General features: G+C 40.5%; 1 protein-coding gene across 3 annotated transcripts in view; it reads right to left on the reverse strand.

Moving 5' to 3' along the window:
* The window catches only part of SV2C (synaptic vesicle glycoprotein 2C), a 124,309-nt gene extending 113,356 nt beyond the window's left edge, over positions 1-10,953 (reverse strand). The window contains exons 1-2 of one of the 3 annotated variants that reach the window (XM_076362023.1): positions 10,798-10,953; positions 6,788-6,835 (exon numbers count right to left, since the gene is read on the reverse strand). The gene's annotated coding sequence lies outside the window, so the exon portion shown is untranslated. Of the gene's footprint in view, positions 1-6,787; positions 6,836-9,332; positions 9,369-10,797 lie in introns of those variants that run through there. The other 2 variants (XM_076362024.1, XM_076362022.1) reach the window with 2 other exon arrangements.
* Between the last annotated feature and the right edge of the window lie 3,415 nt (positions 10,954-14,368).

Genomic DNA, 14,368 nt, shown 5'->3' on the forward strand with positions numbered 1-14,368 from the left:
GTAGAGGGGCTCACAGGAGAGGGAGACTGAATTCCGTGATTTATTAACTTTCAGTAGTACATGGGCTTTATACCAGTAGTCCCTCATATCAGTAGAACTATAGAATAACAAAGGTGTGAAAGGACTTCTGGAGGTCTTCTGCTCTAGTCTCCTGCTGAAAGTCAGGCTAGCCTCAAAATTAGATCGGGTTGCCCAGGACCATGTCTAGGCAAGTTTTGAGCATCTCCAAGGACAGAGATGCCACAGCATTCCTGTGCACCTACTCTAGTACTTCACCACCCACACAGTGAAGAATTTCTTCCTTCTATCTTGTTCAAATTTCCATTCCCTTTCATGACTCCATCTTCTTTCTAATAACTCATTAGATGATGAAAAACAGTAATTAGATCCCCCCATCTTCCTTTGGCCTTCTCTTCCCATCTGAGCGAACACACAGCCTCTCCTTATGCATCGTGTGCTCCAACCACCTACTAGACTGTCAGGCTGTCAGTGTCTTTCTTCACCGGGTGGAGACTGTAGTTGTTCTATTCTGAAAGACTGTACACGGACCAAGTACTAGGGAAGCCTAGAACATTTAGCAAACATTTTATTCCTATCCCTACCAGAATAACACACATCCCTTAAAACACCAAGTGGGATGTTACACCCATTTCAGGTCATACCCTTGAGTTACTCATATTTCAGCAAATATACATGATAAAATGACTCTTTGGTGATTTCTATGGGCAACATTTACTTTAGAGAGCAGTTATACCAGCAGATTGAAAGAAGTTGGTTTGCAATAGTTTCCCAAATACTGGAAAATAGATTTTCTTCCTTCGGACTATGGAGCAGGTAGTCACCATACTCGTTTGTTACTGTAATACAGAAATCAGCAAGCACTTTCTCCAGTGAAAGTTTATTCTTCTCAGAGATACCTAATTTCCCAGGAAGAAACAGTTTTCCCTCCTACTAAACGATTAAGTAGAATGGCAGCAGAGTACCGTTCTACGTAATCATTCTGTACAGCTGGTCATATCAAGGAATTTTCTATATTGTGCTCCAAGACCACATGAATGATAAACATTCACTAAATACTGAAAAAAAAAAGAACTGAAATTAATTCTGTGACTTTTGGTAGTTTTCTGCTATGAAACTGTAGCTGGAATGAAACGAAAACTTTAAAATTGAGAAGGAAGAGGATACTTAACACCTTTAAGTTATTATGAAGTCATAGAAAGTTTGTCATGCTATGTGGGAGAGCAAACATCACACAGGAGGCAATTCAGTCATCTTCCTATGCAAGAGGGTGAGCGAGATATGAGAAATAACCATTACTCAAAGGTTTTATGAATTTCAATCCCAGACATGGTTTTGAGAAACATTTCCTGAATTTTCACAATCAAAGTACATGAATATTTTCTAAAGTGATTGTTAAGCCAAAGAATGGCTTGGATACAATAGAGGAAAGCACCCTGAATGGGTTACTCTTGAGTTGGTCCTTAGTCACTTCAGTCAAAAGATGTCTCAGAGAAATACTCAGTATTTTTCTTTTCAAGGCTTTACGATTATTGGTTGTTCCACTTTTGTAGTCAAAACCATAATGTTATTTTACAACAGGAAAAGAAAGCTCATTGTTTTAACTACTGAACAAATGTGAACTGAAAGAGAATTTTCAGGAGTCTCTCTATTTCTACAAAGGAAGCTAGTCCAAAACAAGCAGCATTCTAGACAAAACTGCCTTGAGGAGGTAAGGTGTCCAGTACCAAAGCATTAGGGTTGCTTCTAGACTACTAAAGAGTAGTGCCACATCTTGGATGGTTACTTTCTTCATGGACACGCATGGTCATGGACAGACAGTGGAGAGCCAAGCCATAAGTCCAGCAAATACCATATGAGATGTTTATGTTTTGTCCATTTTGATTTTAGCTGTTAAGGTTCTTAAGGTAGGAGCAAGTTTTGCTCTGTTCCATATAGGTCCTAATAAATAATGGTCTTTGACAAGAACTCATTTTAGCCAATTAACACCCATTTTCTAAACATCCATTTGCTAAAATATGTTTGAACAATTGGTTAGCACTTTTTTTCCCTGCGTTATAGTTTTTCTGAGCAAATACGCAGAACCACCCTGATGACATTATCTTTTAATCTCTGGGAGTTTGCTATTGTTTGGTTGTTCAATGTGTAGAAGGACTGATTATTTTTTTAATACAGGTATCTACTGCATTCAACTGGAATATGTCTTCTAGTGAGAGAATTTCCAGTATCTCTGAAAGCCAGGCCATGATATCTATGAGTATAAATATGGGCCTAAATATTTCTGTTTAGATACTCAAAGTTTAAGGAGTGCATGTATGGAGTAGAAGATGGCTCAGATCCTTAGCACCACGTACTAAGCAAAACTTTTAAGAGCTTTACAATTAATAACTGCTTGGACTGTCCCAAGTTCAGATGTGAACTGAACATGGAATTTTATTTGAAGAAAAAAAAATTAAATAAAACTGAATTCATTTTAGCAGACAACTGCTAGATGTTCCTATATAGTGTCTAACACTTATGCCACCTTTTTGTGTTTTCTAGGAAGATAATCCTCACTTCTCCATGTCCAAGTTGTTTCTTTTTTTCTTTTCAGGATTTCATTTGAAGGCAAGAAGAGGACTGGGAAGGAATTAGTAGTCCAGCTAAATGGACCAAAGAAATTATCGAAGACTAACATATAAGGCTTTTCTACTTTTCCCAATCAGTGGGATGAATTTTTGCTGCATCAGCCTTGGCCTACCCAACCTATGAAATATATTAAACTTGGGAATCTATTTGATAGTTTAGAACACCAAAGAATGCACTTTAAGTGTACACTTGCTGTTGCCCATAGGAACTATCCCCTCAATAGGCAAATGTAGTGACCTAAACTCATTTAGAAATCTCAATGTCATACACTGACAGGAGATGTATATTTTTTTAAGTCAGAGTGTGATTTGGTTTGACATTTTTCTGTTCTTTACACAGTAAGTACGTATATACATTTACAAAACCAAATAACATTCCTCATTTACATTGTGTATACTAACATTTAAAAACTGGAATACTATGAAACATTTATTCTTCTGACTACTCACTCCATATAGAGCTTATGCTATAAGGAAAAACTTTGTTGTGAATTTAACACATAAATAGTCAAATTATGCAACCAATAGGAGCAACACATCGTAAATTCTATGAGGCTAGATGAGACCTTGATGATAAATGGAACTAAAGGGATGCCATCAACTAGAAAAACACTCTGTTTTAAAAAGTGTTTGAAAGTGATTGCAGATATACCACTGATTTTCCTACCAGTTTTTGTGACATTACTACTACAATATATGTAGCTTTGGTTTTTCATGCTCTCCTCTCTCCTGTTTTTACTTCAGATCCATGCGAGTGCACAACCCTTCTAAGTTACAAGATACATGGGGGAAATCTGTGAGAGCAGCTATATATGAAATAGTGTGCAATGCATAAAATATATGGGAAAAGGCTTTTAATTCCTTTAAAAGTCATTTTTCCTTTGGTCATTTTCAACTTTAGTCCTTTTAGGTGTAATAAACAACTACAAAAGGATTAAAAGGTACGTACAGAAAATATAGTTTTTTCTCTTTAAAGCTAAGAATATATATACATATAAAGATAAACCTTTATAAGGTTTTATAAGGTAGGAACACACCCACAAAGAATACGTGATTTTTTTATTTGTGGTATTGACAAACACATGCATCTGAATTTTTCCATGTTAATTAACATGACAATATCTGCCAAGTCTAACCATGTAGGTTCTAATTAAATAAAAGTTTTATATCTATCCAGATACGTGGAATCTTAGAAGGACACACATTTTCTGGTCAAATGCTTATTTATTTATCAATGTAGTTGAGAGTATTTAAAATCAAAGCGAAAATAATTATCAGAGAAAAAAGATCAATGACTTATATAGCCCTTTTTCTCCAACAAAACCTCTAGACTGACGAATTCTGAGCCAAAGTCCGGGGGAGGTCCTGGATGACTGGAGGCTTGCAGTCCATTCAGACAGGAAAAATGTCTTTACTGAAAGGGTGGTTAAACATTGGAACAGGCTGCCCAGGGAAGTGGTGGAGTCCCCATCCCTGGAAGTATTTAAAAGACGTGTAGATGCGGCACTTAGGGACATAGTTTAGTGGGCATGGTGGTGTTGGGTTGACGGTTGGACTCGATGATCTTAGAGGTCTTTTCCAACCTTAATGATTCTATGGTTCTACGATACTATGAAACTCCCATTCAATGCAATTCCATTCACGTCATTTGAATTACAGTGGGGTGTACTGGGATCTAAACTAGTCAATATATAGAATCGCACAATTTCTCCAGGAAACTCATAGTTGACTACGTAGAGGTGGTATATGTATGTATGTAGATCTGTAATAGTCTGTGGTGTCCCAACTGAGGTGATGCCACCTGTTGAGGACATCTTTGTTAACTGACACTTGAGCCCCGACATAATATTTGATAGCTCAGAGAGACACTTATCTTCATGCTGTTTATAGGTAGTCATGTCCATTTTTCATGGATTACCACATGCACAGTAACATCCTTCTAAGAGATAATGGGAAATATTTTCTACAAGAAAAATCAGGGCCTCTGTACCAATGCCAGTATTACGGCAAAGGGACCCCATTTTAACTTATGCTGCTATACACCACAGTCTACCCTATGGTGATGAAGGATAACCACATCCTGGGATGCATTAGCAAGAGTTTTACCTGCAGTAATTATTCCCCTCTGTTTGTGAAGCTACATCTAGATAAGTATGCCCAATTTTGCCCCCCTTACCAACACCTAGTTATAAAGAAGACATTCTTCATGATGAGGTTGGTGAAGCATGGGAATGGTTGCACAGAGAAGCTTTGGGGTCCCCATTCCTGGAGGTATTCAAACTTTGGCTGGGCAAGGCGCTGAGCAACCCGATCTAACTATAAAAGTTGGCCCTGCTTCTAGAAGGGGACTGGATTAAATGACTTCAAGGAATCCCTTCAAACGTAAATTATTCCATTATTCTTTTGCATTGCAGCAGTGTTGTGCAGAAACCTTCTTGCAAGTTTTAACTTAGTTAGCTTTGAATGGAGGGAAATCTATCTGCATCACAGTCCACACTGTAGGATAACCTCAACAATGTCTGTCGTTCATTCAGAGCATCATACTGGTATACTAGGCTGCAACAGAAACTAGCTATTTTAAACGTCTTCATTATGTCTACAGTATACTGCAGCCAGTGATGAGGTGGCATACCGAGGGAAAGATGGGCTCCATCTGCATAGCAGAGACTCCCACAAGCCTTAATAGTCCTTTTTTTTTTTTTTTTTTTCTGAACAGATCACCCTTACAAGATTTCCAGGCACAGTAATGAATTTGTTAGTTATATGTCTTACATCACTAAGTGCATTTTTCTCTGATACTCTCCCTATTGCCAGAACTTGATTTGTTTAACAAAGCTGAGAGGAAATAACAGTTGAGTTATTTGAAAATAAGGTGCTGCTCGCATGCTGAGAAAGAATGTTAAAAGGATAAGTGAATCTGGTGTCAGTGGCAGTCTGTGCACCAGCTACACATGAAGTGAGGCAGTGAGTCCTGCTCACGAGAGGTGATGTCTAGACACCAAGAAGAATACTGTTCAAAAGCAAACACCACCATCAACTGCACAGCTACATGCCAATATGAAAAGTAGGAGGCCAAGACACATGAAATGTTAACATTTGGTATCTTCACCTACTGCATTTAGAATTATCTTCATTTAACTTGTTGATTAAAACCAGCTCAAATGCAGCTCAGTAAAAACTGAGGAGAACTTTGCTCTGTAAAATCAAGAATATGCATTTTCTAGACTCATCGGAGACCATGGTAACACTTGGTCTTACCTTTCCTTTCAGGACCAGCCTCGTATGACTTATGAAGAAGCACCCCAAACATTCACAGATCTATAAATCCCCTCAAAAAGCGCTAACAAGCCATCACTATAGGATCTTCCATAGTCTGTACCAAGCAATTTACTTTGTTGGCTTGAGAGTTCAGAGGGCCACTTCATTTGTAAGGCTGTGGCAATGGCTGAGATTCCCAGATGAAAGCAAAACCTGCCATGGTCGGGGTGGGGGAAAGGGGGGAAAGGGGGGAATCCAGTTTACAAAACCAGCTTCTTGGGATTAGCACTGTTACTCTTACGGAAAGGGAAGTTTAACCTCCAGCTCTATATGGCATGAAAATGGTGCCACTTAAAGACCCAGAGGCCCTATGAGATGCTATGAGCAAAGTCACCTCTCAGTTCCTTGGCTACCTTTATTTCTAAATAATTAGTTTCCATGATGTATTTCACGAAGCTTTTCCCTATTAAAAAACCTCATATGATCATTAAAGGGAAAAATATCCTGCAGGATGCTTTAGTGCTGTTACCAACTGTATTCATTGTAAAGTGGATTTTCAGTCGAAAACCTAGACATGCTTGTGAGACACAGACTACCCTCCTAGAACAAAGCACGTAACTAGACCCACACAGCCATGACCACAAAAATAACCTGCTGAGAAGGAGAGAGCCAGCTACAGGGATGCTGCTTTATCTTAAAAAAAATCTTGCTGCTGGCAAGGAAACATGAAGCTGCAGCAACACCATATTTTTCATGAGTCTCAGATCAATATAAAGCTATATGCCTTGTGTGCTGAAACAGCTACATTATGTGGTAGGTGTCATTCATATTTTCAACATGGTGCATTTTTAGTTGAATTAGAAATATTTGGATGGAATGCCCACCTAATCATGAAAGTCTCTGACGTTTTGTCGATGCATGGCAAGTCTTCACTGTCAGCAGCCGGTCAGCGGAAATGCAGGCAAACAGAGGTAAGAATTCAGTCTTAAAAATGAAAGGACATTATGATATAGTAATCGTATTACACTGTATTACAGTGTATTATACCTTAAGCAATTTCATTGTTGTGTCTGCAACATTTAAACTTGTATTAGCCTCTCTGGGTGGGAAAGTGACTGAGAGTTTGAACCACAGAGAAGGAAAGGATGTGCTTGGCATTGCTTTACCCTCCTCTGTTTGTTTTTTTAATAAGAGGACAACAGCTTCAATAATAATCACACTAAAGAAATTTGCATTTGATTATATTTAATGCACATGTATTTATCTCTTGCTGACATAAAAATGGTAATTTGAAACCAAACCTGACTAACATGTCACAGACTGGCAGCATATATATTTACAGGAGAATAGGTACTCTGCATGTTTAGAATGTCTCTAGAAGAACCATGTAGCAATACACAAAATCAAAGATAAATTAAAAGCCTGTGAGGCTATCAACCAGTGTTCTATGGAAAAAAGGCCCACCATGTTTTGTAACATAGTTACTAGAGAATATATCACCTTTAACTTAAAACTGAAACAGTTTGCTAATTTAAAAGAAAAATTTAACTGCCTTTTTCTTCCCAGTGTCAATACTTTGAGCATACTTTCAGTTAATTTTTCCATTTTACTGCTTACAAACACTTAAAAGAAGACAAGCTCTAAATCCAGTCCTCTGAGTAATTTTAAAAAGGACTCCATTCTGTTTTAAGAGGAAAATGTTAAGCACTATATAATACGAAGGCAATGGCAGCAGCTGTGGGTTCCCTATCACAGGTTTGCAAACACATTTAATCTAATTGATGAGCTTTTGTTTAAACAAGCATTGATATGCATGTTTCCTGTGATGCATATGGGTTACAAAGATTCGCAGCAACATACAGACCAAGTGCTCTGCCTGTGATGCTGAAACAACTTCTATATGACTAGGAATGTGAAATACCTTCATTAATATTATTTTCATACAAAAAACCTTAGATAATTATATAGCTGGATTCATTCTGGTTCCCACTGACATCTACAATACAATTCACAATGATTTTAATGGAACTATCAGGACCACCGTGGATAAACATTTGTCCTCTGTGCTTTGGAACACATAATTTAAAAAATTAATTTGAAATCTGCCATTACTACGAGCAACTTATACAAGCTTATACACTTCGGTACATATAAACTTGATTATAGGTTTCACATTGTCACCTGAGGTAACAGCATGTTTTGCAAACACAGCTGAACACTTCATGTGATTTTCCTTTGTTGCAAATGTCTTTCTTGCATGTTGCTCAGAACGGAGAAAAAACCTAACACCTTTGCCTTACTATTACTAAAAATTAATTAGATTTCTCAAATATATAATCAGAAAACACTTGGTTTGATCTCATTTGGCCAAATTCAAATCTATTTTTCCAGAATGCAATGACATGTGATTTGCAATGATATCAAGTTGCCATCAGAGAAAGTCTATGTCTAGTCTGTACCACTGATATTCAGGGTCATCTTTATTGAATAAGCAGTAGGAATACAGCTTCAGAAATACAGTCATTAAATGATTGTTTCTTCTTTTTCTTCAAGTATCATTTGAAGATGTTTGGAGGCTCAATGTGTGTCAATAATTTTAACTGACAGACTGTCTTTTTGTCAATATTTGGCCTATGCAAAGCTTTTCTCCACATATAAATAAAAGTCCACTTGGAACTTGCTGTGACTATATTTTAGCAAATTCTGCATTTATTTGGAATACATAAAAGCAATGCTTCTCACTCTCATATTATGGAAACAGATTAAAAAAAAAAAAAGCACTAAACCAGTAAGATTTAGTGCATGTTACCATTCAGTAAAATTGCAGGAAATGGCTAGGTGAGAGGGAAGGAATGGGGTCTCCGGTTTACCATGGTGCCTTGCTCTCTATGAAAATGCTGAATAAATGCTTAATTACAGGGAAAACTATGAATATCGCACAAAACAGTGCAATGGTAGTTTTCATTCCCACAGGGACCTCAATCCATGAGAAGAAGATCCATTGTAAAACTTCAATAATTCAGGAGGACATATGGTATAGTTAAAACAGGGCTCTTTCCCATAGAGAACTCGTAGGAAAACCACTTCCAGCAGAAGTATACCATTTACAATTACTCTAATCAGAGAACTTTATTTGATTTGGGTGGGGGTTTTTTTTCCCTAAAATCCTTTGTGGTTAATTGTAAATTCATCAGGAAGTTCCTTCCAAAATCTCCTTACAGGTCTACTTCCAGTTCTATCTGCAATTCCCTTGCAAAGCAATAATTTTTGGCACAGTTTGTGCCACCACTACAGATCAATTCAGCATCTCCCCCATCTCTCCTAAGGCAGAAGTTGCTGTGAGCTCCCTGCACTGCAGTGCAATGCAGCCCAAGTACCAGCAGTACCAATTGTGTTTGTCTGAGCAGGTTTCCCTTGTGTTGTACTAACCTCTGCAATCCGCGCCCCCCCTCCATCAGAGATACACTCATCAGCCTCCTAACCCTTTACGGGAAGGAGAGCAGGGTACTATCAATCACGGAGGAGCCTCTGGATGATCTCAGCATCTTTCGATGAGACGATCTCCCTCCTCCCCGCCTGTCTTTATATGCTTCTTCCTCATCTCTTCCTTCTCTCCTCGGCCCTCTGCTTTCTGTACAGATGTGCCGTGGCTGCCCTAGCCACTGTGACTCAGCTCTCACCCTCGCCCCCGACTCGTACTGTGCCCACAGTGCTTTGCAGGATTAGGCTCCCAAGACTCATCAGTGACTTCCATGCTCAATTACCCCCGTGTCACCCGACCATCAGGTCCCTGGGGTGTCCTTCCTCCACTCAGGACTGCCATACCAGCTCCTCTGCCTCTTTGCATCCCTCAGGCTCTTCTGCCCTGCAATCCTCTTTAAATCAGACGGGGTCGCCTCAAAAAAACCTCACCATCCCATGGATCTTCCTAACCCCAGGACTTGAACTATAATTTTCCCCACTGTGACTTCTCCATGCTCTCCTCCCCATACACTGCTGCAGGCATCTTGAGATCTAAATCCCCAAAGCACCAGGAAAGCAGTAACTTTGTGTGTTTTGAAAAAGTCCTTTCCCGAAGCTGTAAGGAAGGGAGTCCCCCCTCCCCCTTATGGGTCATGAATGCTAAACTATTCTCCCAACACAGTCAATGTGAGTTATCCTTGAAGGCAACCAAGAGTTAGAAAAGCAACATAGTTTTCAAAAGCACTTAAATTGTTTGTTTGTTTGTTTGTTTGTTTGTTTGTTTCTTTCTTTCTTTCTTTCTTTCTTTCTTTCTTCCTTTCTTTCTTTCGTTTTTCTTTTCTGTTGCAGGGTCTGAAACCCTGCCTGTTCCTTTCTAAACACATCTTAGAAAGTGTCGGTTCCCTAAGGAGACGGAATCTCGACATCCTTCCTGCATCTTTGATTTTCCTCACCAGCCTTACCGCTTGGACATCTGCATGCTTGTTTTCTTCGAACGTCTGGAGTCTGCAAACCTCAGCACCCCTGGTTTTTGCTCCCCTAGCGAGCAGAAGTTCTGCCAGCCTTAATATGCCAGTCAGCTTCAAAAAGCAGAGATTAGACGCTCACAGCGCCTCTGATCTGTGCAACCTGCTCTCTCTGTGCAAAAGAGCGAGCGAGCTCCGGATAGAGCTGGAGTGAGCAGCAGCCAAGCAAAGACTGCTCCCGCTCACCGCCGAGATGCGAGGGAACCCCGCGCTCCCTGTAACGCTCGACCTGCCCCGAAAAGAGCTCTACCCCCTCCCCAGCGAGCAAATCCCATATGAGTCCCGTGGAAAAGTTGAAGTCCTCCTCCTCCTCCGCAAGCATGCAAAAAGAAAAAAAAAAAAAAAAAAAAAAGGAAAAGTTGCCCGGGAGCAGCAGCGGCCGCCTGACTGCCCGGAGCATCACTTACCGGCGGGGCAGGCGGCGGAGAGCCGCGGCGCGGCCGGGATGCGGGGCGTCCCTGGCTCCCTCCGCTCCCGCTGCCGCCTGCCTCCTGCTCGCGGCGTGAGGCTGCGGGAGGGAGCGAGGAGCCTCCCGGAGGAGCCGCCAAGCGTGACAGACCAGAGGAGGGGCGGACCGGAGTGGCTGTGTGGGCTTCGCGTTGCGGTGAAGCCTCTGCTGCAGTGCCGGGGAGAGAGAGGGGGAGCGGGCGGGCGCGGCGCGGCGCGGCGCGGGGGCACGGCGCGGGCGGCGGCCGCCGCCGTCAGTGAGTGAAGGCGTGGGAGTGTGGGGAGGGCGATCCCCGCCAGAGCCGGCAAGGGGGAGGCACAGAACCCCCCCCTCCGCGGGCACGGCTGGGAAGCCTCTGCAAAAAAACAAGCCCCTTTTTCCCGGTAGAAGGGAAAAATAAAAATAGTGACACCCACGCACGCACTTTATTTCAGAAGACAGTGTTTTATGAGGGGCAGAGACAGGGGAGAGAGTATGAAATGGCTTGTTTCAGGAGGGGTTGCAACAGGCCCTACGGCCACCCAAAGACCACTGCATCCTTCCTCCTTACTGTCCTCCGGGAGCACAGGCCATGAGCACTTTGCAGCAACAGCATGAAGCTGCCTGCACTCCACACGCAAAGACTGCAAGTGAAGATCAGGGTGAGAGAAGTGAAGTTGGTGTAGGAAGTCCCACAGGCGAGACTCACTTTCCTGAGTGGAAAAATTCCTGACTAGGAGAAGAGTGAAGCATTAGAATGGATTGCCCTGAGCAATGGTGGAATCCCCATCATCCATGGCTTTTAAGAAAACATTAGAAAAACATACATTTAAAGATGATGGATTTGTCTTTGGACAAATGGATAAACTAGATTATCTTGTGAAGTCTTTTTTTTGGACCCAGGTTCTATGAACAGTAGGAGGTTATTATGTTTATTACCATTATCACCAATATTTTTAATGCAGTGGCATCAAGGACTGAAAGTGGTATCATAACTTTGTTGCACTAGGTGTTAACAGCCACGTAGAATGAAGAACATGAAGACAGTTCTTCCTTTATTATTTTATACATTTACATGCAATTGCACTGGCAAAGTGTGTAATGCAACAAACACAGTGGTATTGCCAAAGTGAAGACATGAGAGAAAGTGAAGAGAACAGGTAGGACTCCATATTAAAACTACTTTTAAAAATCAGCAAATATTCCACCAGTTTTATTAATGAACACAGGACTTGTGTTCACCTCTCCAAAATGATTTAACCATGAATTATACCTGTAGTAGGAAGGTCTGGTAATGGGCAGATACCACCACCGCCCCCGTCTTGTACTCTGCACATGCCTAGTGTGTAGCTTCTACAGAGTTGTAATTTCTGATAGCTCATCTGCCTTTGAGTCTTCCTGCCAATATTTGTGAGCTTATATGCACATTTTCCTACACTCTGAAATGCTTTTCTTTTCCTCTGTTGTTTCATGAAAGACTCAAACAGCAAAAGAAACTGGCTTATTGATCGGCTACCCAGGGGAAAAGCTGAATGAACTATGGATGGAGTGCTGTCAAGTGTGTAACGCAAGCAGCGAAACAGAAAAGAAATACCTATTACTTTTCTGTCCCTTTCAGTAATCCTAGCCTTAGAAAATTGCACCTGGTGTTAGAGAACAACACCTCCTTGTTAATAAACTAAACTTGCCATGTACAATACACAAGAAAAACAAAGATTCCAAAATTTTCCTATGGCAACAAAAGAAAAGGGTATTTGTGCTACACAAACGAGAATGATGGTTAAATGTTGTTTCCACCCATTTACTGTTGACTGTCTAATAGGAACACTGCTGTGTATATGTATACATGTATACATTCTGTATACATGTTAAAGTAACCCCACTGTATTTTACTGAAATAAATTGATTAGGAGAGAAGACATGCTGCTTGTGAGTTCTTGAGCAAATGTAGCAACTAACTCTGACAGAAAAACCACCAGCACATTTAGGTTTTGAATATATAGGACTAAAATGCTAAAAAAAAAATCAGTGTGATAAAAGCACAATGGACAGACTCAAGACTTTTTTTAACCTTACCTTCAGATTCCACAGAGAAAGGGCCACTACAGCAGCCACCTTCCACCTCACCTACCACATTAGAGAGAGGGAGGTTTACATGACAGGTTTCTAGGTATTTCATAGAAAACAGGCAGATAGACTAAAGGATAAAACCAAGAATTTATCCACAGAACTAAAAAGTGTGCAGTTTCATGGTCAGGTTAAACTGAAGTAACATTGTGTTGCTACTGCAGAGAACGGTTCCTCCACTGGTCTGCATGCCCTGCCACTTCCTTAGCATCAGCTTTATTGTTTGTGTGGTTTCAGGGTAAAATGGGTTGGTGAGTAGATCTGAATGCAGAATAAGCCTGGAAACCAAAGGAAGGTATGCCAAAGCCTGATGGGTTTTCAGTCATACCAGCGACTGATTCATTTGTCTCAGTTAGGCTGAGTTAAACTGATTCTGAAACTGCAGCACACATATAGGACCTATTGCGCCAGCTCAGAAAGGTTGTTGTGGGAATGTGAAGCATCATTTAAGTAAAACTGCATAGTGTTTCCTTGCTTTGTTTTCCATCCATGAGGAGTATTTGTATGATAGGAGAAAATTCCTTCCCCCAAAACATCCCCACTGCAGGTGGGCAGGAAGGAGGTCTCATTCCTACCACCAAGAAACACATCCTGAGATGGATTGCCTGCACGCATGCAACTCTGATGGAAATAATTCCTCTCAAATTTGAGAATTTTACACAGACTACCTCTGTTTTCCCTGCTCCTGGATCTTATGGCTTAGACCTTCCTAAAATTTGCCCTCAAGAGTACTCTTTTGTATCAGACATAAAATTTAATCTTTATACGCATTCAATTAAGCTCATGACATCTGCTGCTCTGTCAGTTTTCTATAGAGACTACATGACACATCTGGACATCTTCCTTTACAGCTATCACAGACCCAATCACACAAGGTTTTTTGTTAGCAAGTGATCCTGGAATATGACCACGTACACATTGCATTCCTCTATGAACAGGACAAAACCAAAGACTTTCTAAGTAGATGGAAAACCAACAAAACAAACAAAATCTCTGTAAAGGAATTGAAAAATGCAGACCCTGTGATCCTTCCAAATTATTCATTCCTTACTGGTTTTAAAAGTACATGGCAAATAAATGTCTGTGATAAAATACTGTAGGATTGTGTATGGGGTTTTTTGTTGTTGTTGTTGTTATTTATTTTAACTTGCACTTTAAATATTTGTCTGTGAGACATTAGCTTTGTTTCTCCATTATTTCTTTTTCAGTAAAATGCAGTAACATCTGGCTACAGAACTGTGACTGAAAATAGCAACCAGCAAAGATTTGTAGCATTTCCCTGGAAACCAAAGTTAAATGCTTCATAGAACCAGGGTCTTACACCATACTATGTATTTTTTTTGTACAAGTTCCACCTTTATCACAGTTTCAGTCCTGCAAGTACTTTCCTTTACTCAAACACAGCAATGGGAAATGAATAAAAT

This window comes from Aptenodytes patagonicus, chromosome Z (assembly GCF_965638725.1).
Source record: "Aptenodytes patagonicus chromosome Z, bAptPat1.pri.cur, whole genome shotgun sequence".
In the NCBI taxonomy this organism is placed as follows: domain Eukaryota; kingdom Metazoa; phylum Chordata; class Aves; order Sphenisciformes; family Spheniscidae; genus Aptenodytes; species Aptenodytes patagonicus.